This window comes from Phyllobates terribilis, unplaced genomic scaffold, assembly GCF_046119375.1.
Source record: "Phyllobates terribilis strain yellow unplaced genomic scaffold, ASM4611937v1 Scaffold_9__5_contigs__length_417890890, whole genome shotgun sequence".
NCBI classification, from domain to species: domain Eukaryota; kingdom Metazoa; phylum Chordata; class Amphibia; order Anura; family Dendrobatidae; genus Phyllobates; species Phyllobates terribilis.
Genome location: NW_027362769.1, coordinates 188,999,027 through 189,025,174, shown reverse-complemented (window position 1 = coordinate 189,025,174; position 26,148 = coordinate 188,999,027). Strand labels below are relative to the sequence as shown.

The following is a 26,148-nucleotide window of genomic DNA, read 5'->3' as shown; positions in this document are numbered from 1 at the left end:
GCATTTAAGAATGAAAAATTGTCCTAAAAAAGGCAGACAACCCCTCTGCCCGAGAACGCACGGATTGCGTACTGCTGTACATGAGGCCCTGGCTGGCGCCACAGTCATCACCGCGATTAATGTTCTGGAGGATCGGGTCACACACAGGTGTCAGTCCCCCTCTACATTCACATCATGGTGACAGATACATCCCCCAATAATAGAGACCACAGCGATTACAAGAAAATGGTTTATTAACTAAACAGCAGATGATGCGAGACCCCCGCAGAGTCCTGGCCTCTGTGCATCAATATTTACAGGACACACAAGTGATATTGATGGCCCTCCGCGGCTCACATGGACACATAGTTGTCCTGCAGGATCTTCACCAGTAAACAGGAGAAGATAATCCCGAGGATCTGGAGGAAGACGACAAGAGTCAAGAGAAAGCGCAGAGATCAGAGCGGCAAGAACAGAGGACGCGTTACCTGCGTGAACCCCAGGCCGATGCCCACCGCGCCAATCACATCAAAGTGTTCAGATATCCACGTCTTCAACTTCAGCATGCAGCCCTGCGCGACAAACAGCGAACTGTGGTCACACAGTACTCAGCGACATCGCACCCATACTCCAGTCACTGCCATCTCCCCATCGGGAGATCCTGAAGTGTTATGCAGCCTCCTGTTGGACGGGGCCCAGTTAGGAGCATTGTTCCCCCAGGAGCTGCATCCTAGAAGTGACTGCACCCGGCCCTTTCCAACACCTAAAGCGGAAAAACACTCAAAAAAACTGACCATGTGAACAGCAGCGTGGGGTTACAACAGAGATAAGTGGGTTTTGTTGGAGCGGACCACTCTGACCTCGGGGTTCGTGCACATGACATCCTTGTTATCCGGCGGAGTCACTGGGTTTTTCCAGGTGAAGCTGAGTCGGGTAAGCGCCGGGGGTCTCTTTCCTGAAGCAGCTTTGTCGAGGTTTCCTTTTTTTTTTGGGGGGGGGGGGGGGGGGGGGGACTATTCTCTGAATTGTACACTAGGGTGGGCAGCGTCCGAGCGGAAGCCGTCCACAGAAGGGACAGGTGACTATTTAATTGCTTCACGGATGCCGAAAAGAAGCAACAAAAGACAGAACGTGCACAACTGTGCATTATATTAGGGTTTTTTTTTTTTTGCATCTGAAAGACACGTGGTGTGCACATACCCCTAAGCCCAGGACCTCGTATCAACGTCAGCCCCTGCTGGATCAGTGTCCGAGCCCGGTCTCCTGATCTGCACAGTGGTCAGGGGCAAGATATACATTTCTACATCTCCAAGAACGCAACCAAGCAGATTCCCTGTATTAGGATATTACACATGAGGATGGTTGGACGCATCAACCTGTGTAATACCAAATACTAAGTATGCGGGAAGGATCGCCCCTCCGAGCAGGGCTGGAGACCACCAACTCAAATTACAGCCCCTTCCTCCTTTATAAATAAACTTTGCAGCTTTCTGACACTTTGTATCAATTCTTCACCATTTCCTAGATACTTAATGCAAACAGGTTCATCGAAAGTAAGGAGAGGCTGGAAACTTCCAGTGACCCCCACACCATCCATAGCTGAAGGTTTGTTACAATGTAGCAGTGCAGGTGAAGCGGATCCCACAGGATTGTCTATGCCGGATTAAATTGTAACAAACCTTCAGCTGTGAGACTTGTTGCAGGACGGTCATCGGCCTCTGCTTGCTGTCAGGATACAGAATCATCCTGTGGACATTCAGAGATCTTAAAATACGACATTGAAGACGAAAACCCGTGAAGTTCTTGCTCCCAGGGAACTTAAAAGCTGCATTTTTTTTCTGCAGAAAATCTTCACCCAACACCTCAAAGTAGCTGCGATTCCATGAAAACTCGTGGCCACCATGTGCAATGTCACATCTTATTTATAGGCTTCTAGGTTTGGGGGGGTTACGGTGTTTAGGTCCAGAATCCCAGCGCTTCTGCAGTAAAAATGCTGCATCAAGTCTGAGCAAACCGCCCGCAATGATCAGAGCAGATTGCTATGGCTGATCTTACTGCAAGAAGAGGGCAGCGTTTCCGCTCACTACTGTCCAATCCTCAATATAGGGGACCCCGTGTCTGCTTCACCGTCATGGTGGTCTCCATACCTCTTGATACAGGCTCTCGCTGTGCCCCTGGGCGTCCTCTCCGCACTTCTGACGGGGGATCCTGCAGCAGCTGCTGGGAACAGAGTTTTGATAGATCCCAGAAGAGACGTTAAACCAGTCGGTAAAGTTCTTTGCGCCACAGCATTGGAACTGCGGGAAGAAGAGGGGACATACGCGAGACCCGTCAGTCGGCCGAAAGAGGGGCAACATGCATAAAATGAGTAAATTGCGTACGAGCCCCTCACCCTCATGGGGGTCTATAACTTTTTGGTCTCTATAGCTTGTGACCGTTCTCTCTGACCCATTTTTCTACACCAGTAAGTGGGTGTCAGACCCCACTCCCCCAATCATTTCTGCTCTCCTGTGGACGGGGCGCTTCCATGAGGTCAGAGCCACGTCGTGACAGCACAGTAATAGTTCTCAGGTCACAAATCCACCTTGTCGGGTTTTTGGTCACAGTGGCAGTAAAGACGATGGGAGTGCTCCTCCTGTGCGTTGTATGGCCGTCTGTCTATTGCACTATAATCCATGGTGTCCCCCCGTCCCCACTGTGGGAGTACAGACTGCCCCCCAAAGATGTAAGCGGACCCCTGCCTGTAACCGCATCAAGGTCCTGGCAGGAACGCGGCGGCTCCACTTCATCTGGCAGAACCGTCTACTGGGGACAACCGAAACCAATCATCAGTTACCAGGATCTTACTGGAAACCAGTCACAGAGCTGGGGGCTGTGGATGCCAGTGTGTGGGGAGGGTATGAGAGGGGGTCCCAGAAATGGTGGTGAGTGACACAGACATTGCTGCCTCATCCCAGCTCTGATGCCATGAGGGGGGGGTATTTATAATTGGCGCATAATGGTCGCGGTTCTGGTACAAGTCTTGCATTGGGGCTTAAGCGCAAACCTGTAGTCGTTACAATGTAGCAGAGCAGGAGAATCTTATTGGTGCTGAAAATGCAGAAATCCTCCGCAGATACTGCGCAGGGTGGGCACCTGTGTGCTCCGGACAGTTGAGTTCCCAGACAGCAAGCAGTGATGTTGCAAACAAAGTCTAATAGAACACGGCCCTTTAATTATAAACCTGATCTATATTAGGAGAGTTGGTGTGGTGCGGAGGAGGGGTCAATGACTGCACCATTTCCCTGTGAGACCACCCACCCAAAGGTCAGGAGACAGTGATATGGGGAGTCACCCCAGCTCCAGGCACCACATAAGGCTGCATTCACACAAGTCTTTTGAAGCATTTAAAAACTATTTTTTTGCAAGTGCAAATGCTCCTATTAAAGAAGGGTCTCTGTCTGGAAGAGTTTTTTTTTTTTTTTTTGCAGTATTCTGATTGGACAGTGCAGAGTTTGAGTGGATTTCATCATCAGGATCCTCTCCTCTCTCCCCCCTTCAAAACCTCTGAATAGTAAAGTGGATTTCTCAGAAGACTTTTCCTAGTGCAATTTTTTTTTTTGTTAAGGATTGTTAAGGATTTTGCAGCAGATGCACAAAAATAAACCCAGCACAAATTAAACCCTCCAAGTCTGAACAAGGCCCAAGAGGGGGAGAGTGCCGTGACGGCACGTGGTGTGGAGTGACTCTGGACTCACCCTTTGCTGCACCCCGTCCACCCCGCGGTGACCGGCTTCTCCGCCCCGTACTTGTCATCACCTTCATGAAATTGGTCAGCAGGTCACGGTGAAGCTGTAATAGAGCATTATAGCACGTCTTCCAATATGGCAGCATTAACCCTTGTGTGTCTGGAGAGGCCACGACTGTAGAGGAGGCGCTGCGGTCAGGGTCCATGGCCGCCCACCTCACCTTGTCTCTGTAGGAATAGGCTGACATCCCGACTACGATCTCTGCGGCGAAGACCAGAAGCATAATCCCTGTGAACTGAGAGAGGAGAAGGGACGTGACCGGTGGGAACTCACACAGAAAATGGAGGGCAAGACAGAAGAGCGCCCCCCTCAGACGAGGAATGGAGCGTTGACCATTCCACTATGTCACTCAGTATTCTGCAGCTTCAGAGCGGAGATCTCACAGCATCCCCTGCTCGTTCAGGGTCTGCACACCAGAACGTCGGGTCATCGGATGGCTATAAAGACACCACTGTCCCCAGGTCCACAAGCTTGCTGACCGTTTCCAGTAAAACCAGCAGAATAGTGAGTGCAGCTGTGGAGTAACAGGAGGGCAACACTGAAGATGTCAGGGTTACGGGGAACGTACGATTTTTATCAGGATATTGTTCTCTTTGATTGCAGCCACAGCCCCAAACCGGAGAGGAAGAAGATGATCATCCCCACGATAGTCAGGACCACGGGGGCGCCGGACGAGGTCTCCACCACAACGATCGAAACATCCGACAACTTCATCTGCACCGAGGCCCCGAGACAGATCAGCGCAACCCCGGTCACCTGACGGAGGACAAGAGCGCCGGTCACACAGCAAAGAACGGGACAAGGCCTCGTTCACACCTGCAGTAATGTTACCGCAGTATCGGAGCCAAAACCAGGAGAGGAACAGAAAAGTATAATAGAAACGAGTCACCAATTCGATTTATCACCCACTGCTGGTATTGGCTACAAATACTGAACGCCAAAGTGTGATCACAGGGGGCCTGGCTCCAGAGACCCCCACTCATCCCGAGAAAGCAGCGGCAGCCATGTGCGGCCTGTAGGTCTGCAGCCAGCGCTCACTGCCGCTCCGCTCACAGACGAGGGACCCCGCTCCTGTGATTTGAGGGTCTCAGCAGTCGGACCCCCAGCTATCACACATTTATCCATCCATTGTAGAACAAAGTCTAGAAAACACACACACACACACACACACCACACACACACCACACACACACCACACACACACACACACACCACACACACACCACACACACACCACACACACACCACACACACACACACACACACACCACACACACACCACACACACACCACACACACACCACACACACACCACACACACCACACACACACACACCACACACACCACACACACCACACACACCACACACACCACACACACACACACACACACACACACACCCAGCTCTGTACTGACAGTTTGTTACAATGTATCAGTGCAGGAGCAACATCTGACTTCAAAAGATACAGTGCAATATAAGTACACCCCTGATCATTCTGATGATAAGCCAACCCCGGGGTCATCACCAGGACATGACCCCAACATATCCCCAGCAGTGGCGTGGAGTAGATCCCCTCACCCAGTAGAACAGGATGACGCAGAGCAGCCCGGCCTTGACACACACGAGATTGTCCTGGGACTCCATCGTCTTCATCTCTGCGGTCGCCTGGTCTCAAGAGCTGACACTCACTGCAGGGAAGAATTCCTCAGCAGATCCTGCCCTGACCATGAGCCCTAATGAGCCCCATCAACTCATCAGCTGGAAGTTAACCCCTCACGTTCTGGAGAGCTTCCTCTAGTGGATATTGGAAATAGACATTTCATTCCACACGGGACATATTTTCAGCGGAAAAAAATTTGGATTTGTCGCAGATTGCGCTGTGGGTTTGTCGCAGATTGCGCTGTGGGTTTCATGCAGATTGCGCTGTGGGTTTGTCGCAGATTGCGCTGTGGGTTTCATGCAGATTGCGCTGTGGGTTTGTCGCAGATTGCGCTGTGGGTTTGTCACAGATTGCGCTGTGGGTTTGTCACAGATTGCGCTGTGGGTTTGTCGCAGATTGCGCTGTGGGTTTGTCGCAGATTGCGCTGTGGATTTGTCGCAGATTGCAATGTGGGTTTGTCACAGATTGCGCTGTGGGTTTGTCGCAGATTGCGCTGTGGATTTCATGCAGATTGCGCTGTGGATTTCATGCAGATTGCGCTGTGGTTTTCATGCAGATTGCGCTGTGCATTTGTCGCAGATTGCGCTGTGGATTTCATGCAGATTGCGCTGTGGTTTTCATGCAGATTGCACTGTGGATTTGTCGCAGATTGCGCTGTGGGTTTGTCGCAGATTGCGCTGTGGGTTTGTCGCAGATTGCGCTGTGGGTTTCATGCAGATTGCGCTGTGGGTTTGTCGCAGATTGCGCTGTGGGTTTCATGCAGATTGTGCTGTGGGTTTCTCGCAGATTGCGCTGTGGGTTTGTCGCAGATTGTGCTGTGGGTTTGTCGCAGATTGCGCTGTGGGTTTGTCGCACATTGCGCTGTGGGTTTGTCGCAGATTGCGCTGTGGGTTTGTCACAGATTGTGCTGTGGGTTTGTCGCAGATTGCGCTGTGGGTTTGTCGCAGATTGCGCTGTGGGTTTGTCGCAGATTGCAATGTGGGTTTGTCGCAGATTGCGCTGTGGGTTTGTCGCAGATTGCGCTGTGGGTTTGTCGCAAATTGCGCTGTGGGTTTCATGCAGATTGCGCTGTGGGTTTGTCGCAGATTGCGCTGTGGGTTTGTCGCAGATTGCACTGTGGGTTTGTCGCACATTGCGCTGTGGGTTTGTCACAGATTGCGCTGTGGGTTTGTCGCAGATTGCGCTGTGGGTTTGTCGCAGATTGCGCTGTGGATTTGTCGCAGATTGCAATGTGGGTTTGTCACAGATTGCGCTGTGGGTTTGTCGCAGATTGCGCTGTGGATTTCATGCAGATTGCGCTGTGGTTTTCATGCAGATTGCGCTGTGCATTTGTCGCAGATTGCGCTGTGGATTTGTTGCAGATTGCGCTGTGGATTTCATGCAGATTGCGCTGTGGTTTTCATGCAGATTGCACTGTGGATTTGTCGCAGATTGCGCTGTGGGTTTGTCGCAGATTGCGCTGTGGGTTTGTCGCAGATTGCGCTGTGGGTTTCATGCAGATTGCGCTGTGGGTTTGTCGCAGATTGCGCTGTGGGTTTCATGCAGATTGTGCTGTGGGTTTCTCGCAGATTGCGCTGTGGGTTTGTCGCAGATTGTGCTGTGGGTTTGTCGCAGATTGCGCTGTGGGTTTGTCGCACATTGCGCTGTGGGTTTGTCGCAGATTGCGCTGTGGGCTTGTCACAGATTGTGCTGTGGGTTTGTCACAGATTGCGCTGTGGGTTTGTCGCAGATTGCGCTGTGAGTTTGTCGCAGATTGCGCTGTGGATTTGTCGCAGATTGCAATGTGGGTTTGTCACAGATTGCGCTGTGGGTTTGTCGCAGATTGCGCTGTGGGTTTCATGCAGATTGCGCTGTGGGTTTGTCGCAGATTGCGCTGTGGGTTTCATGCAGATTGCGCTGTGGATTTCATGCAGATTGCGCTGTAGGTTTGTCACAGATTGCGCTGTGGGTTTGTCGCAGATTGCGCTGTGGGTTTGTCGCAGATTGCGCTGTGGATTTGTCGCAGATTGCGCTGTGGGTTTGTCGCAGATTGCGCTGTGGGTTTGTCGCAGATTGCGCTGTGGATTTCATGCAGATTGCGCTGTGGGTTTGTCGCAGATTGCGCTGTGGGTTTCATGCAGATTGTGCTGTGGGTTTCTCGCAGATTGCGCTGTGGGTTTGTCGCAGATTGTGCTGTGGGTTTGTCGCAGATTGCGCTGTGGGTTTGTCGCACATTGCGCTGTGGGTTTGTCGCAGATTGCGCTGTGGGTTTGTCACAGATTGCGCTGTGGGTTTGTCGCAGATTGCAATGTGGGTTTGTCGCAGATTGCGCTGTGGGTTTGTCGCAGATTGCGCTGTGGGTTTGTCGCAAATTGCGCTGTGGGTTTCATGCAGATTGCGCTGTGGGTTTGTCGCAGATTGCACTGTGGGTTTGTCGCACATTGCGCTGTCGGTTTGTCACAGATTGCGCTGTGGGTTTGTCGCAGATTGCGCTGTGGGTTTGTCGCAGATTGCGCTGTGGATTTGTCGCAGATTGCAATGTGGGTTTGTCACAGATTGCGCTGTGGGTTTGTCGCAGATTGCGCTGTGGATTTCATGCAGATTGCGCTGTGGTTTTCATGCAGATTGCGCTGTGCATTTGTCGCAGATTGCGCTGTGGATTTGTTGCAGATTGCGCTGTGGATTTCATGCAGATTGCGCTGTGGTTTTCATGCAGATTGCACTGTGGATTTGTCGCAGATTGCGCTGTGGGTTTGTCGCAGATTGCGCTGTGGGTTTGTCGCAGATTGCGCTGTGGGTTTCATGCAGATTGCGCTGTGGGTTTGTCGCAGATTGCGCTGTGGGTTTCATGCAGATTGTGCTGTGGGTTTCTCGCAGATTGCGCTGTGGGTTTGTCGCAGATTGTGCTGTGGGTTTGTCGCAGATTGCGCTGTGGGTTTGTCGCACATTGCGCTGTGGGTTTGTCGCAGATTGCGCTGTGGGCTTGTCACAGATTGTGCTGTGGGTTTGTCACAGATTGCGCTGTGGGTTTGTCGCAGATTGCGCTGTGAGTTTGTCGCAGATTGCGCTGTGGATTTGTCGCAGATTGCGCTGTGGGTTTGTCGCAGATTGCGCTGTGGGTTTCATGCAGATTGCGCTGTGGGTTTGTCGCAGATTGCGCTGTGGGTTTCATGCAGATTGCTCTGTGGGTTTGTCACAGATTGTGCTGTGGGTTTGTCGCAGATTGCGCTGTGGGTTTGTCGCAGATTGCGCTGTGGGTTTGTCGCAGATTGCGCTGTGGGTTTCATGCAGATTGCGCTGTGGGTTTGTCGCAGATTGCGCTGTGGGTTTCATGCAGATTGCGCTGTGGGTTTCATGCAGATTGCGCTGTGGGTTTGTCACAGATTGTGCTGTGGGTTTGTCGCAGATTGCGCTGTGGGTTTGTCGCAGATTGCGCTGTGGGTTTGTCGCAGATTGCGCTGTGGGTTTCATGCAGATTGCGCTGTGGATTTGTCACAGATTGCGCTGTGGGTTTGTCGCAGATTGCGCTGTGGGTTTGTCGCAGATTGCGCTGTGGATTTGTCGCAGATTGCAATGTGGGTTTGTCACAGATTGCGCTGTGGGTTTGTCGCAGATTGCGCTGTGGATTTCATGCAGATTGCACTGTGGTTTTCATGCAGATTGCGCTGTGCATTTGTCGCAGATTGCGCTGTGGATTTGTTGCAGATTGCGCTGTGGATTTCATGCAGATTGCGCTGTGGTTTTCATGCAGATTGCACTGTGGATTTGTCGCAGATTGCGCTGTGGGTTTGTCGCAGATTGCGCTGTGGGTTTGTCGCAGATTGCGCTGTGGGTTTCATGCAGATTGCGCTGTGGGTTTGTCGCAGATTGCGCTGTGGGTTTCATGCAGATTGTGCTGTGGGTTTCTCGCAGATTGCGCTGTGGGTTTGTCGCAGATTGTGCTGTGGGTTTGTCGCAGATTGCGCTGTGGGTTTGTCGCACATTGCGCTGTGGGTTTGTCGCAGATTGCGCTGTGGGTTTGTCACAGATTGTGCTGTGGGTTTGTCGCAGATTGCGCTGTGGGTTTGTCGCAGATTGCGCTGTGGGTTTGTCGCAGATTGCAATGTGGGTTTGTCGCAGATTGCGCTGTGGGTTTGTCGCAGATTGCGCTGTGGATTTGTCGCAGATTGCAATGTGGGTTTGTCACAGATTGCGCTGTGGGTTTGTCGCAGATTGCGCTGTGGATTTCATGCAGATTGCGCTGTGGGTTTGTCGCAGATTGCGCTGTGGGTTTCATGCAGATTGCGCTGTGGGTTTGTCGCAGATTGCGCTGTGGGTTTGTCGCAGATTGCGCTGTGGGTTTGTCGCAGATTGCGCTGTGGGTTTCATGCAGATTGCGCTGTGGGTTTGTCGCAGATTGCGCTGTGGGTTTCATGCAGATTGCACTGTGGATTTGTCGCAGATTGCGCTGTGGGTTTGTCGCAGATTGCGCTGTGGGTTTGTCGCAGTTTGCGCTGTGGGTTTGTCGCAGATTGCGCTGTGGGTTTCATGCAGATTGCGCTGTGGGTTTGTCGCAGATTGCGCTGTGGGTTTCATGCAGATTGTGCTGTGGGTTTCTCGCAGATTGCGCTGTGGGTTTGTCGCAGATTGCGCTGTGGATTTCATGCAGATTGCGCTGTGCATTTGTCGCAGATTGCGCTGTGGATTTGTTGCAGATTGCGCTGTGGATTTCATGCAGATTGCGCTGTGGTTTTCATGCAGATTGCACTGTGGATTTGACGCAGATTGCGCTGTGGGTTTGTCGCAGATTGCGCTGTGGGTTTGTCGCAGATTGCGCTGTGGGTTTCATGCAGATTGCGCTTTGGGTTTGTCGCAGATTGCGCTGTGGGTTTCATGCAGATTGTGCTGTGGGTTTCTCGCAGATTGCGCTGTGGGTTTGTCGCAGATTGTGCTGTGGGTTTGTCGCAGATTGCGCTGTGGGTTTGTCGCACATTGCGCTGTGGGTTTGTCGCAGATTGCGCTGTGGGTTTATCACAGATTGTGCTGTGGGTTTGTCGCAGATTGCGCTGTGGGTTTGTCGCAGATTGCGCTGTGGGTTTGTCGCAGATTGCGCTGTGGGTTTGTCGCACATTGCGCTGTGGGTTTGTCGCAGATTGCGCTGTGGGTTTGTCACAGATTGTGCTGTGGGTTTGTCGCAGATTGCGCTGTGGGTTTGTCGCACATTGCGCTGTGGGTTTGTCGCAGATTGCGCTGTGGGTTTGTCACAGATTGTGCTGTGGGTTTGTCGCAGATTGCGCTGTGGGTTTGTCGCAGATTGCGCAGTGGGTTTGTCGCAGATTGCAATGTGGGTTTGTCGCAGATTGCGCTGTGGGTTTGTCGCAGATTGCGCTGTGGGTTTGTCGCAAATTGCGCTGTGGGTTTCATGCAGATTGCGCTGTGGGTTTGTCGCAGATTGCGCTGTGGGTTTGTCGCAGATTGCACTGTGGGTTTGTCGCACATTGCGCTGTGGGTTTGTCACAGATTGCTCTGTGGGTTTGTCGCAGATTGCGCTGTGGGTTTGTCGCAGATTGCGCTGTGGATTTGTCGCAGATTGCAATGTGGGTTTGTCACAGATTGCGCTGTGGGTTTGTCGCAGATTGCGCTGTGGATTTCATGCAGATTGCGCTGTGGTTTTCATGCAGATTGCGCTGTGCATTTGTCGCAGATTGCGCTGTGGATTTGTTGCAGATTGCGCTGTGGATTTCATGCAGATTGCGCTGTGGTTTTCATGCAGATTGCACTGTGGATTTGTCGCAGATTGCGCTGTGGGTTTGTCGCAGATTGCGCTGTGGGTTTGTCGCAGATTGCGCTGTGGGTTTCATGCGGATTGCGCTGTGGGTTTGTCGCAGATTGCGCTGTGGGTTTCATGCAGATTGTGCTGTGGGTTTCTCGCAGATTGCGCTGTGGGTTTGTCGCAGATTGCGCTGTGGATTTGTCGAAGATTGCAATGTGGGTTTGTCACAGATTGCGCTGTGGGTTTGTCGCAGATTGCGCTGTGGATTTCATGCAGATTGCGCTGTGGTTTTCATGCAGATTGCGCTGTGCATTTGTCGCAGATTGCGCTGTGGATTTGTTGCAGATTGCGCTGTGGATTTCATGCAGATTGCGCTGTGGTTTTCATGCAGATTGCACTGTGGATTTGTCGCAGATTGCGCTGTGGGTTTGTCGCAGATTGCGCTGTGGGTTTGTCGCAGATTGCGCTGTGGGTTTCATGCAGATTGCGCTGTGGGTTTGTCGCAGATTGCGCTGTGGGTTTCATGCAGATTGTGCTGTGGGTTTCTCGCAGATTGCGCTGTGGGTTTGTCGCAGATTGTGCTGTGGGTTTGTCGCAGATTGCGCTGTGGGTTTGTCGCACATTGCGCTGTGGGTTTGTCGCAGATTGCGCTGTGGGTTTGTCACAGATTGTGCTGTGGGTTTGTCGCAGATTGCGCTGTGGGTTTGTCGCAGATTGCAATGTGGGTTTGTCGCAGATTGCGCTGTGGGTTTGTCGCAGATTGCGCTGTGGGTTTCATGCAGATTGCGCTGTGGGTTTCATGCAGATTGCGCTGTGGGTTTGTCGCAGATTGCGCTGTGGGTTTGTCGCAGATTGCACTGTGGGTTTGTCGCACATTGCGCTGTGGGTTTGTCACAGATTGCGCTGTGGGTTTGTCGCAGATTGCGCTGTGGGTTTGTCGCAGATTGCGCTGTGGATTTGTCGCAGATTGCAATGTGGGTTTGTCACAGATTGCGCTGTGGGTTTGTCGCAGATTGCGCTGTGGATTTCATGCAGATTGCGCTGTGGTTTTCATGCAGATTGCGCTGTGCATTTGTCGCAGATTGCGCTGTGGATTTGTTGCAGATTGCGCTGTGGATTTCATGCAGATTGCGCTGTGGTTTTCATGCAGATTGCACTGTGGATTTGTCGCAGATTGCGCTGTGGGTTTGTCGCAGATTGCGCTGTGGGTTTGTCGCAGATTGCGCTGTGGGTTTCATGCAGATTGCGCTGTGGGTTTCATGCAGATTGCGCTGTGGGTTTGTCGCAGATTGCGCTGTGGGTTTCATGCAGATTGTGCTGTGGGTTTCTCGCAGATTGCGCTGTGGGTTTGTCGCAGATTGTGCTGTGGGTTTGTCGCAGATTGCGCTGTGGGTTTGTCGCACATTGCGCTGTGGGTTTGTCGCAGATTGCGCTGTGGGTTTGTCACAGATTGTGCTGTGGGTTTGTCGCAGATTGCGCTGTGGGTTTGTCGCAGATTGCGCTGTGGATTTGTCGCAGATTGCAATGTGGGTTTGTCACAGATTGCGCTGTGGGTTTGTCGCAGATTGCGCTGTGGGTTTGTCGCAGATTGCGCTGTGGGTTTCATGCAGATTGCGCTGTGGGTTTGTCGCAGATTGCGCTGTGGGTTTGTCGCAGATTGTGCTGTGGGTTTGTCGCAGATTGCGCTGTGGGTTTGTCGCACATTGCGCTGTGGGTTTGTCGCAGATTGCGCTGTGGGTTTGTCACAGATTGCGCTGTGGGTTTGTCGCAGATTGCGCTGTGGGTTTGTCGCAGATTGCGCTGTGGATTTGTCGCAGATTGCAATGTGGGTTTGTCACAGATTGCAATGTGGGTTTGTCACAGATTGCGCTGTGGGTTTGTCGCAGATTGCGCTGTGGATTTGTCGCAGATTGCAATGTGGGTTTGTCACAGATTGCGCTGTGGGTTTGTCGCAGATTGCGCTGTGGGTTTGTCGCAGATTGCAATGTGGGTTTGTCGCAGATTGCGCTGTGGGTTTGTCGCAGATTGCGCTGTGGATTTGTCGCAGATTGCGCTGTGGGTTTGTCGCAGATTGCGCTGTGGGTTTGTCGCAGATTGCGCTGTGGGTTTATCGCAGATTGCAATGTGGATTTGTCGCAGATTGCAATGTGGGTTTGTCGCAGATTGCGCTGTAGGTTTGTCGCAGATTGCGCTGTGGGTTTATCGCAGATTGCACTGTGGATTTGTCGCAGATTGCGCTGTGGGTTTGTCGCAGATTGCCCTGTGGATTAGTTGCAGATTGCGCTGTGGATTTCATGCAGATTGCTCTGTGGGTTTGTCGCAGATTGCCCTGTGGATTAGTTGCAGATTGCGCTGTGGATTTCATGCAGATTGCGCTGTGGATTTCATGCAGATTGCGCTGTGGGTTTGTCGCAGATTGCGCTATGGGTTTGTCGCAGATTGCGCTGTGGATTTGTTGCAGATTGCGCTGTGGATTTCATGCAGATTGCGCTGTGGTTTTCATGCAGATTGCTCTGTGGGTTTGTCGCAGATTGCCCTGTGGATTAGTTGCAGATTGCGCTGTGGATTTCATGCAGATTGCGCTGTGGATTTCATGCAGATTGCGCTGTGGGTTTGTCGCAGATTGCGCTATGGGTTTGTCGCAGATTGCGCTGTGGATTTGTTGCAGATTGCGCTGTGGATTTCATGCAGATTGCGCTGTGGATTTCATGCAGATTGCTCTGTGGGTTTGTCGCAGATTGCCCTGTGGATTAGTTGCAGATTGCGCTGTGGATTTCATGCAGATTGCGCTGTGGATTTCATGCAGATTGCGCTGTGGATTTGTCGCAGATTGCGCTGTGGGTTTGTCGCAGATTGCGCTGTGGATTTGTTGCAGATTGCGCTGTGGATTTCATGCAGATTGCGCTGTGGTTTTCATGCAGATTGCGCTGTGGATTTCATGCAGATTGCGCTGTGGGTTTGTCGCAGATTGCACTGTGGATTTGTCGCAGATTGCGCTGTGGGTTTGTCGCAGATTGCGCTGTGGGTTTGTCGCAGATTGCGCTGTGGGTTTCATGCAGATTGCGCTGTGGGTTTGTCGCAGATTGCGCTGTGGGTTTCATGCAGATTGTGCTGTGGGTTTGTCGCAGATTGCGCTGTGGGTTTGTCGCAGATTGTGCTGTGGGTTTGTCGCAGATTGCGCTGTGGGTTTGTCGCACATTGCGCTGTGGGTTTGTCGCAGATTGCGCTGTGGGTTTGTCACAGATTGTGCTGTGGGTTTGTCACAGATTGCGCTGTGGGTTTGTCGCAGATTGCGCTGTGGGTTTGTCGCAGATTGCGCTGTGGATTTGTCGCAGATTGCAATGTGGGTTTGTCACAGATTGCGCAGTGGGTTTGTCGCAGATTGCGCTGTGGGTTTGTCGCAGATTGCAATGTGGGTTTGTCGCAGATTGCGCTGTGGGTTTGTCGGAGATTGCGCTGTGGATTTGTCGCAGATTGCGCTGTGGGTTTGTCGCAGATTGCGCTGTGGGTTTGTCGCAGATTGCGCTGTGGGTTTATCGCTGATTGCGCTGTGGATTTGTCGCAGATTGCAATGTGGGTTTGTCGCAGATTGCGCTGTAGGTTTGTCGCAGATTGCGCTGTGGGTTTATCGCAGATTGCGCTGTGGATTTGTCGCAGATTGCGCTGTGGGTTTGTCGCAGATTGCCCTGTGGATTAGTTGCAGATTGCGCTGTGGATTTCATGCAGATTGCTCTGTGGGTTTGTCGCAGATTGCCCTGTGGATTAGTTGCAGATTGCGCTGTGGATTTCATGCAGATTGCGCTGTGGATTTCATGCAGATTGCGCTGTGGGTTTGTCGCAGATTGCGCTATGGGTTTGTCGCAGATTGCACTGTGGATTTGTCGCAGATTGCGCTGTGGGTTTGTCGCAGATTGCGCTGTGCATTTGTCGCAGATTGCGCTGTGGATTTGTTGCAGATTGCGCTGTGGATTTCATGCAGATTGCGCTGTGGGTTTGTCGCAGATTGCACTGTGGATTTGTCGCAGATTGCGCTGTGGGTTTGTCGCAGATTGCGCTGTGGGTTTGTCGCAGATTGCGCTGTGGGTTTGTCGCAGATTGCGCTGTGGGTTTCATGCAGATTGCGCTGTGGGTTTGTCGCAGATTGCGCTGTGGGTTTCATGCAGATTGTGCTGTGGGTTTGTCGCAGATTGCGCTGTGGGTTTGTCGCAGATTGTGCTGTGGGTTTGTCGCAGATTGCGCTGTGGGTTTGTCGCACATTGCGCTGTGGGTTTGTCGCAGATTGCGCTGTGGGTTTGTCACAGATTGTGCTGTGGGTTTGTCACAGATTGCGCTGTGGGTTTGTCGCAGATTGCGCTGTGGATTTGTCGCAGATTGCGCTGTGGATTTGTCGCAGATTGCAATGTGGGTTTGTCACAGATTGCGCTGTGGGTTTGTCGCAGATTGCGCTGTGGGTTTGTCGCAGATTGCAATGTGGGTTTGTCGCAGATTGCGCTGTGGGTTTGTCGCAGATTGCACTGTGGATTTGTCGCAGATTGCGCTGTGGGTTTGTCGCAGATTGCGCTGTGGGTTTGTCGCAGATTGCGCTGTGGGTTTATCGCTGATTGCACTGTGGATTTGTCGCAGATTGCAATGTGGGTTTGTCGCAGATTGCGCTGTAGGTTTGTCGCAGATTGCGCTGTGGGTTTATCGCAGATTGCGCTGTGGATTTGTCGCAGATTGCGCTGTGGGTTTGTCGCAGATTGCCCTGTGGATTAGTTGCAGATTGCGCTGTGGATTTCCTGCAGATTGCTCTGTGGGTTTGTCGCAGATTGCCCTGTGGATTAGTTGCAGATTGCGCTGTGGATTTCATGCAGATTGCGCTGTGGATTTCATGCAGATTGCGCTGTGGGTTTGTCGCAGATTGCACTGTGGATTTGTCGCAGATTGCGCTGTGGGTTTGTCGCAGATTGCGCTGTGGGTTTGTCGCAGATTGCACTGTGGGTTTGTCGCAGATTGCGCTGCGGATTTCATGCAGATTGCGCTGTGGGTTTGTCGCAGATTGCACTGTGGATTTCATGCAGATTGCGCTGTGGATTTCATGCAGATTGCGCTGTGGGTTTGTTGCAGATTGCGCTGTGGGTTTGACGCAGATTGCGCTGTGGGTTTGTCGCAGATTGCGCTGTGGGTTTGTCGCAGATTGCACTGTGGATTTGTCGCAGATTGTGCTGTGGGTTTGTCGCAGATTGCGCTGTGGGTTTGTCGCAGATTGCACTGTGCGTTTGTCGCAGATTGCGCTGTGGATTTGTTGCAGATTGCGCTGTGGATTTCATGCAGATTGCGCTGTGGATTTCATGCAGATTGCTCTGTGGGTTTGTCGCAGATTGCACTGTGGATTAGTTGCAGATTGCGCTGTGGATTAGTTGCAGATTGCACTGTGGGTTTATTGCAGATTGTGCTGTGGATTTGTCGCTGATTGCGCTGTGAATTTGTCGCAGGTTGTGTTGTGGGTTTGTCACAGGTTGTGTTGTGGGTTTGTCGCAGATTGCGCTGTGGGTTTGTCGCAGATTGCGCTGTGGGTTTGTCACAGATTGCGTTGTGGGTTTGTCGCAGATTGCGCTGTGGGTTTGTCGCAGATTGTGCTGTGGGTTTGTCACATATTGTGCTGTGGAATTGTCGCAGATTGCGCTGTGAATTTGTCGCAGATTGTGTTGTGGGTTTGTCGCAGATTGCACTGTGGGTTTGTCGAAGATTGCGCTGTGGATTTGTCGCAGATTGCGCTGTGGGGTTGTCGCAGATTGCGCTGTGGGATTGTCACAGATTGCGCTGTGGGTTTCATGCAGATTGTGCTGTGGGTTTGTCGCAGAGTGCGCTGTGGGTTTGTCGCAGATTGCGCTGTGGGTTTGTCGCAGATTGCGCTGTGGGTTTGTCGCAGATTGCTCTGTGGGTTTGTCGCACATTGCGCTGTGGGTTTGTCGCAGATTGCGCTGTGGGTTTGTCACAGATTGCGCTGTGGGTTTGTCGCACATTGCGCTGTGGGTTTGTCGCAGATTGCGCTGTGGGTTTGTCACAGATTGCGCTGTGGGTTTGTCGCAGATTGCGCTGTGGGTTTGTCGCAGATTGCGCTGTGGATTTGTCGCAGATTACAATGTGGGTTTGTCACAGATTGCGCTGTGGGTTTGTCGCAGATTGCGCTGTGGGTTTGTCGCAGATTGCAATGTGGGTTTGTCGCAGATTGCGCTGTGGGTTTGTCGCAGATTGCGCTGTGGATTTGTCGCAGATTGCGCTGTGGGTTTGTCGCAGATTGCGCTGTGGGTTTGTCGCAGATTGCGCTGTGGGTTTATCGCAGATTGCAATGTGGATTTGTCGCAGATTGCAATGTGGGTTTGTCGCAGATTGCGCTGTAGGTTTGTCGCAGATTACGCTGTGGGTTTATCGCAGATTGCACTGTGGATTTGTCGCAGATTGCGCTGTGGGTTTGTCGCAGATTGCCCTGTGGATTAGTTGCAGATTGCGCTGTGGATTTCATGCAGATTGCTCTGTGGGTTTGTCGCAGATTGCCCTGTGGATTAGTTGCAGATTGCGCTGTGGATTTCATGCAGATTGCGCTGTGGATTTCATGCAGATTGCGCTGTGGGTTTGTCGCAGATTGCGCTATGGGTTTGTCGCAGATTGCGCTGTGGATTTGTCGCAGATTGCGCTGTGGGTTTGTCGCAGATTGCGCTGTGGATTTGTTGCAGATTGCGCTGTGGATTTCATGCAGATTGCGCTGTGGTTTTCATGCAGATTGCGCTGTGGATTTCATGCAGATTGCGCTGTGGGTTTGTCGCAGATTGCACTGTGGATTTGTCGCAGATTGCGCTGTGGGTTTGTCGCAGATTGCGCTGTGGGTTTGTCGCAGATTGCGCTGTGGGTTTCATGCAGATTGCGCTGTGGGTTTGTCGCAGATTGCGCTGTGGGTTTCATGCAGATTGTGCTGTGGGTTTGTCGCAGATTGCGCTGTGGGTTTGTCGCAGATTGTGCTGTGGGTTTGTCGCAGATTGCGCTGTGGGTTTGTCGCACATTGCGCTGTGGGTTTGTCGCAGATTGCGCTGTGGGTTTGTCACAGATTGTGCTGTGGGTTTGTCACAGATTGCGCTGTGGGTTTGTCGCAGATTGCGCTGTGGGTTTGTCGCAGATTGCGCTGTGGATTTGTCGCAGATTGCAATGTGGGTTTGTCACAGATTGCGCTGTGGGTTTGTCGCAGATTGCGCTGTGGGTTTGTCGCAGATTGCAATGTGGGATTGTCGCAGATTGCGCTGTGGGTTTGTCGGAGATTGCGCTGTGGATTTGTCGCAGATTGCGCTGTGGGTTTGTCGCAGATTGCGCTGTGGGTTTGTCGCAGATTGCGCTGTGGGTTTATCGCTGATTGCGCTGTGGATTTGTCGCAGATTGCAATGTGGGTTTGTCGCAGATTGCGCTGTAGGTTTGTCGCAGATTGCGCTGTGGGTTTATCGCAGATTGCGCTGTGGATTTGTCGCAGATTGCGCTGTGGGTTTGTCGCAGATTGCCCTGTGGATTAGTTGCAGATTGCGCTGTGGATTTCATGCAGATTGCTCTGTGGGTTTGTCGCAGATTGCCCTGTGGATTAGTTGCAGATTGCGCTGTGGATTTCATGCAGATTGCGCTGTGGATTTCATGCAGATTGCGCTGTGGGTTTGTCGCAGATTGCGCTATGGGTTTGTCGCAGATTGCACTGTGGATTTGTCGCAGATTGCGCTGTGGGTTTGTCGCAGATTGCGCTGTGCATTTGTCGCAGATTGCGCTGTGGATTTGTTGCAGATTGCGCTGTGGATTTCATGCAGATTGCGCTGTGGGTTTGTCGCAGATTGCACTGTGGATTTGTCGCAGATTGCGCTGTGGGTTTGTCGCAGATTGCGCTGTGGGTTTGTCGCAGATTGCGCTGTGGGTTTGTCGCAGATTGCGCTGTGGGTTTCATGCAGATTGCGCTGTGGGTTTGTCGCAGATTGCGCTGTGGGTTTCATGCAGATTGTGCTGTGGGTTTGTCGCAGATTGCGCTGTGGGTTTGTCGCAGATTGTGCTGTGGGTTTGTCGCAGATTGCGCTGTGGGTTTGTCGCACATTGCGCTGTGGGTTTGTCGCAGATTGCGCTGGGGGTTTGTCACAGATTGTGCTGTGGGTTTGTCACAGATTGCGCTGTGGGTTTGTCGCAGATTGCGCTGTGGGTTTGTCGCAGATTGCGCTGTGGATTTGTCGCAGATTGCAATGTGGGTTTGTCACAGATTGCGCTGTGGGTTTGTCGCAGATTGCGCTGTGGGTTTGTCGCAGATTGCAATGTGGGTTTGTCGCAGATTGCGCTGTGGGTTTGTCGCAGATTGCGCTGTGGATTTGTCGCAGATTGCGCTGTGGGTTTGTCGCAGATTGCGCTGTGGATTTGTCGCAGATTGCGCTGTGGGTTTATCGCTGATTGCACTGTGGATTTGTCGCAGATTGCAATGTGGGTTTGTCGCAGATTGCGCTGTAGGTTTGTCGCAGATTGCGCTGTGGGTTTATCGCAGATTGCGCTGTGGATTTGTCGCAGATTGCGCTGTGGGTTTGTCGCAGATTGCCCTGTGGATTAGTTGCAGATTGCGCTGTGGATTTCCTGCAGATTGCTCTGTGGGTTTGTCGCAGATTGCCCTGTGGATTAGTTACAGATTGCGCTGTGGATTTCATGCAGATTGCGCTGTGGATTTCATGCAGATTGCGCTGTGGGTTTGTCGCAGATTGCACTGTGGATTTGTCGCAGATTGCGCTGTGGGTTTGTCGCAGATTGCGCTGTGGGTTTGTCGCAGATTGCACTGTGGGTTTGTCGCAGATTGCGCTGTGGATTTCATGCAGATTGCGCTGTGGGTTTGTCGCAGATTGCACTGTGGATTTCATGCAGATTGCGCTGTGGATTTCATGCAGATTGCGCTGTGGGTTTGTTGCAGATTGCGCTGTGGGTTTGACGCAGATTGCGCTGTGGGTTTGTCGCAGATTGCGCTGTGGGTTTGTCGCAGATTGCACTGTGGATTTGTCGCAGATTGTGCTGTGGGTTTGTCGCAGATTGCGCTGTGGGTTTGTCGCAGATTGCACTGTGCGTTTGTCGCAGATTGCGCTGTGGATTTGTTGCAGATTGCGCTGTGGATTTCATGCAGATTGCTCTGTGGGTTTGTCGCAGATTGCACTGTGGATTAGTTGCAGATTGCGCTGTGGATTAGTTGCAGATTGCACTGTGGGTTTATTGCAGATTGTGCTGTGGATTTGTCGCTGATTGCGCTGTGAATTTGTCGCAGGTTGTGTTGTGGGTTTGTCACAGGTTGTGTTGTGGGTTTGTCGCAGATTGCGCTGTGGGTTTGTCGCAGATTGCGCTGTGGGTTTGTCACAGATTGCGTTGTGGGTTTGTCGCAGATTGCGCTGTGGGTTTGTCGCAGATTGTGCTGTGGGTTTGTCACATATTGTGCTGTGGAATTGTCGCAGATTGCGCTGTGAATTTGTCGCAGATTGTGTTGTGGGTTTGTCGCAGATTGCACTCTGGGTTTGTCGAAGATTGCGCTGTGGATTTGTCGCAGATTGCGCTGTGGGGTTGTCGCAGATTGCGCTGTGGGATTGTCGCAGATTGCGCTGTGGGTTTCATGCAGATTGTGCTGTGGGTTTGTCGCAGAGTGCGCTGTGGGTTTGTCGCAGATTGCGCTGTGGGTTTGTCGCAGATTGCGCTGTGGGTTTGTCGCAGATTGCTCTGTGGGTTTGTCGCACATTGCGCTGTGGGTTTGTCGCAGATTGCGCTGTGGGTTTGTCACAGATTGCGCTGTGGGTTTGTCGCACATTGCGCTGTGGGTTTGTCGCAGATTGCGCTGTGGGTTTGTCACAGATTGCGCTGTGGGTTTGTCGCAGATTGCGCTGTGGGTTTGTCGCAGATTGCGCTGTGGATTTGTCGCAGATTGCAATGTGGGTTTGTCACAGATTGCGCTGTGGGTTTGTCGCAGATTGCGCTGTGGGTTTGTCGCAGATTGTGCTGTGGGTTTGTCACACATTGCGCTGTGGATTTGTCGCAGATTGCAATGTGGGTTTGTCGCAGATTGCGCTGTGGGTTTGTCGCAAATTGCGCTGTGGATTTGTCGCCGATTGCGCTGTGGGTTTGTCGCAGATTGCGCTGTGGGTTTGTCGCAGATTGCGCTGTGGGTTTATCGCAGATTGCACTGTGGATTTGTCGCAGATTGCAATGTGGGTTTTTTGCAGATTGCGCTGTAGGTTTGTCGCAGATTGCGCTGTCGATTTGTTGCAGATTGCGCTGTGGATTTCATGCAGATTGCGCTGTGGGTTTAGCGCAGATTGCACTGTGGATTTGTCGCAGATTGCGCTGTGGGTTTGTCGCAGATTGCGCTGTGGGTTTGTCGCAGATTGCACTGTGGGTTTGTCGCAGATTGCGCTGTGGATTTCATGCAGATTGCGCTGTGGGTTTGTCGCAGATTTCACTGTGGATTTCATGCAGATTGCGCTGTGGATTTCATGCAGATTGCACTGTGGGTTTGTCGCAGATTGCGCTGTGGGTTTGTCGCAGATTGCAGTGTGGGTTTGTCGCAGATTGCGCTGTGGGTTTGTCGCAGATTGCGCTGTGGGTTTGTCGCAGATTGCACTGTGGGTTTTTTCGCAGATTGCGCTGTGGATTTGTTGCAGATTGCGCTGTGGATTTCATGCAGATTGCGCTGTGGATTTCATGCAGATTGCTCTGTGGGTTTGTCGCAGATTGCGCTGTGGGTTTGTCGCAGATTGCGCTGTGGATTTGTCGCAGATTGCGCTGTGGGTTTGTCGCAGATTGCGCTGTGGGTTTGTCGCAGATTGCGCTGTGGGTTTATCGCAGATTGCACTGTGGATTTGTCGCAGATTGCAATGTGGGTTTGTCGCAGATTGCGCTGTAGGTTTGTCGCAGATTGCGCTGTGGGTTTATCGCAGATTGCGCTGTGGATTTGTCGCAGATTGCCCTGTGGATTAGTTGCAGATTGCGCTGTGGATTTCATGCAGATTGCTCTGTGGGTTTGTCGCAGATTGCCCTGTGGATTAGTTGCAGATTGCGCTGTGGATTTCATGCAGATTGCGCTGTGGATTTCATGCAGATTTCGCTGTGGGTTTGTCGCAGATTGCGCTATGGGTTTGTCGCAGATTGCACTGTGGATTTGTCGCAGATTGCGCTGTGGGTTTGTCGCAGATTGCGCTGTGCATTTGTCGCAGAATGCGCTGTGGATTTGTTGCAGATTGCGCTGTGGATTTCATGCAGATTGCGCTGTGGGTATGTCGCAGATTGCACTGTGGATTTGTCGCAGATTGCGCTGTGGGTTTGTCGCAGATTGCGCTGTGGGTTTGTCGCAGATTGCACTGTGGGTTTGTCGCAGATTGCGCTGTGGATTTCATGCAGATTGCGCTGTGGGTTTGTCGCAGATTGCACTGTGGATTTAATGCAGATTGCGCTGTGGATTTCATGCAGATTGCGCTGTGGGTTTGTTGCAGATTGCGCTGTGGGTTTGTCGCAGATTGCGCTGTGGGTTTGTCGCAGATTGCGCTGTGGGTTTGTCGCAGATTGCACTGTGGATTTGTCGCAGATTGTGCTGTTGGTTTGTCGCAGATTGCGCTGTGGGTTTGTCGCAGATTGCACTGTGGGTTTGTCGCAGATTGCGCTGTGGATTTGTTGCAGATTGCACTGTGGATTTCATGCAGATTGCGCTGTGGATTTCATGCAGATTGCTCTGTGGGTTTGTCGCAGATTGCACTGTGGATTAGTTGCAGATTGCGCTGTGGATTAGTTGCAGATTGCACTGTGGGTTTATTGCAGATTGTGCTGTGGATTTGTCGCTGATTGCGCTGTGAATTTGTCGCAGGTTGTGTTGTGGGTTTGTCACAGGTTGTGTTGTGGGTTTGTCGCAGATTGCGCTGTGGGTTTGTCGCAGATTGCGCTGTGGGTTTGTCACAGATTGCGTTGTGGGTTTGTCGCAGATTGCGCTGTGGGTTTGTCGCAGATTGTGCTGTGGGTTTGTCACATATTGTGCTGTGGAATTGTCGCAGATTGCGCTGTGAATTTGTCGCAGATTGTGTTGTGGGTTTGTCGCAGATTGCACTGTGGGTTTGTCGAAGATTGCGCTGTGGGTTTGTCGCAGTTTGCGCTGTGGGTTTGTCGCAGATTGCGCTGTGGGTTTCATGCAGATTGCGCTGTGGGTTTGTCGCAGATTGCGCTGTGGGTTTCATGCAGATTGTGCTGTGGGTTTCTCGCAGATTGCGCTGTGGGTTTGTCGCAGATTGCGCTGTGGATTTGTCGAAGATTGCAATGTGGGTTTGTCACAGATTGCGCTGTGGGTTTGTCGCAGATTGCGCTGTGGATTTCATGCAGATTGCGCTGTGGTTTTCATGCAGATTGCGCTGTGCATTTGTCGCAGATTGCGCTGTGGATTTGTTGCAGATTGCGCTGTGGATTTCATGCAGATTGCGCTGTGGTTTTCATGCAGATTGCACTGTGGATTTGACGCAGATTGCGCTGTGGGTTTGTCGCAGATTGCGCTGTGGGTTTCATGCAGATTGCGCTGTGGGTTTGTCGCAGATTGCGCTGTGGGTTTCATGCAGATTGTGTTGTGGGTTTCTCGCAGATTGCGCTGTGGGTTTGTCGCAGATTGTGCTGTGGGTTTGTCGCAGATTGCGCTGTGGGTTTGTCGCACATTGCGCTGTGGGTTTGTCGCAGATTGCGCTGTGGGTTTGTCACAGATTGCGCTGTGGGTTTGTCGCAGATTGCGCTGTGGGTTTGTCGCAGATTGCGCTGTGGGTTTGTCGCAGATTGCGCTGTGGGTTTGTCGCAGATTGCGCTGTGGGTTTGTCACAGATTGTGCTGTGGGTTTGTCGCAGATTGCGCTGTGGGTTTGTCGCAGATTGCGCTGTGGGTTTGTCGCAGATTGCAATGTGGGTTTGTCGCAGATTGCGCTGTGGGTTTGTCGCAGATTGCGCTGTGGGTTTGTCGCAAATTGCGCTGTGGGTTTCATGCAGATTGCGCTGTGGGTTTGTCGCAGATTGCGCTGTGGGTTTGTCGCAGATTGCACTGTGGGTTTGTCGCACATTGCGCTGTGGGTTTGTCACAGATTGCGCTGTGGGTTTGTCGCAGATTGTGCTGTGGGTTTGTCGCAGATTGCGCTGTGGATTTGTCGCAGATTGCAATGTGGGTTTGTCACAGATTGCGCTGTGGGTTTGTCGCAGATTGCGCTGTGGATTTGTCGCCGATTGCGCTGTGGGTTTGTCGCAGATTGCGCTGTGGGTTTGTCGCAGATTGCGCTGTGGGTTTATCGCAGATTGCACTGTGGATTTGTCGCAGATTGCAATGTGGGTTTGTCGCAGATTGCGCTGTTGGTTTGTCGCAGATTGCGCTGTGCATTTGTCGCAGATTGCGCTGTGGATTTGTTGCAGATTGCGCTGTGGATTTCATGCAGATTGCGCTGTGGGTTTGTCGCAGATTGCACTGTGGATTTGTCGCAGATTGCGCTGTGGGTTTGTCGCAGATTGCGCTGTGGGTTTGTCGCAGATTGCACTGTGGGTTTGTCGCAGATTGCGCTGCGGATTTCATGCAGATTGCGCTGTGGGTTTGTCGCAGATTGCACTGTGGATTTCATGCAGATTGCGCTGTGGATTTCATGCAGATTGCGCTGTGGGTTTGTCGCAGATTGCGCTGTGGGTTTGTCGCAGATTGCGCTGTGGGTTTGTCGCAGATTGCACTGTGGATTTGTCGCAGATTGTGCTGTGGGTTTGTCGCAGATTGCGCTGTGGGTTTGTCGCAGATTGCACTGTGGGTTTGTCGCAGATTGCGCTGTGGATTTGTTGCAGATTGCGCTGTGGATTTCATGCAGATTGCGCTGTGGATTTCATGCAGATTGCTCTGTGGGTTTGTCGCAGATTGCACTGTGGATTAGTTGCAGATTGCGCTGTGGATTAGTTGCAGATTGCACTGTGGGTTTATTGCAGATTGTGCTGTGGATTTGTCGCTGATTGCGCTGTGAATTTGTCGCAGGTTTTGTTGTGGGTTTGTCACAGGTTGTGTTGTGGGTTTGTCGCAGATTGCGCTGTGGGTTTGTCGCAGATTGCGCTGTGGATTTGTCGCAGATTGCGTTGTGGGTTTGTCGCAGATTGCGCTGTGGGGTTGTCGCAGATTGCGCTGTGGGTTTGTCGCAGATTGCGCTGCGGATTTCATGCAGATTGCGCTGTGGGTTTGTCGCAGATTGCACTGTGGATTTCATGCAGATTGCGCTGTGGATTTCATGCAGATTGCGCTGTGGGTTTGTCGCAGATTGCGCTGTGGGTTTGTCGCAGATTGCCCTGTGGGTTTGTCGCAGATTGCACTGTGGATTTGTCGCAGATTGTGCTGTGGGTTTGTCGTAGATTGCGCTGTGGGTTTGTCGCAGATTGCACTGTGGGTTTGTCGCAGATTGCGCTGTGGATTTGTTGCAGATTGCGCTGTGGATTTCATGCAGATTGCGCTGTGGATTTCATGCAGATTGCTCTGTGGGTTTGTCGCAGATTGCACTGTGGATTAGTTGCAGATTGCGCTGTGGATTAGTTGCAGATTGCACTGTGGGTTTATTGCAGATTGTGCTGTGGATTTGTCGCTGATTGCGCTGTGAATTTGTCGCAGGTTTTGTTGTGGGTTTGTCACAGGTTGTGTTGTGGGTTTGTCGCAGATTGCGCTGTGGATTTGTCGCAGATTGCGTTGTGGGTTTGTCGCAGATTGCGCTGTGGGGTTGTCGCAGATTGCGCTGTGGGTTTGTCGCAGATTGCGCTGTGGGTTTCATGCAGATTGTGCTGTGGGTTTGTCGCAGAGTGCGCTGTGGGTTTGTCGCAGATTGCGCTGTGGCTTTGTCGCAGATTGTTCTGTGGGTTTGTCGCACATTGCGCTGTGGGTTTGTCGCAGATTGCGCTTTGGGTTTGTCACAGATTGCGCTGTGGGTTTGTCGCAGATTGCGCTGTGGGT

The 26,148-nt window shown here is 51.9% G+C and overlaps 1 pseudogene; it reads right to left on the bottom strand.

Moving 5' to 3' along the window:
* Positions 1-332: 332 nt before the first annotated feature.
* Positions 333-5,422, bottom strand: LOC141160912 (CD63 antigen-like; annotated as a pseudogene).
* Positions 5,423-26,148: the final 20,726 nt, after the last annotated feature.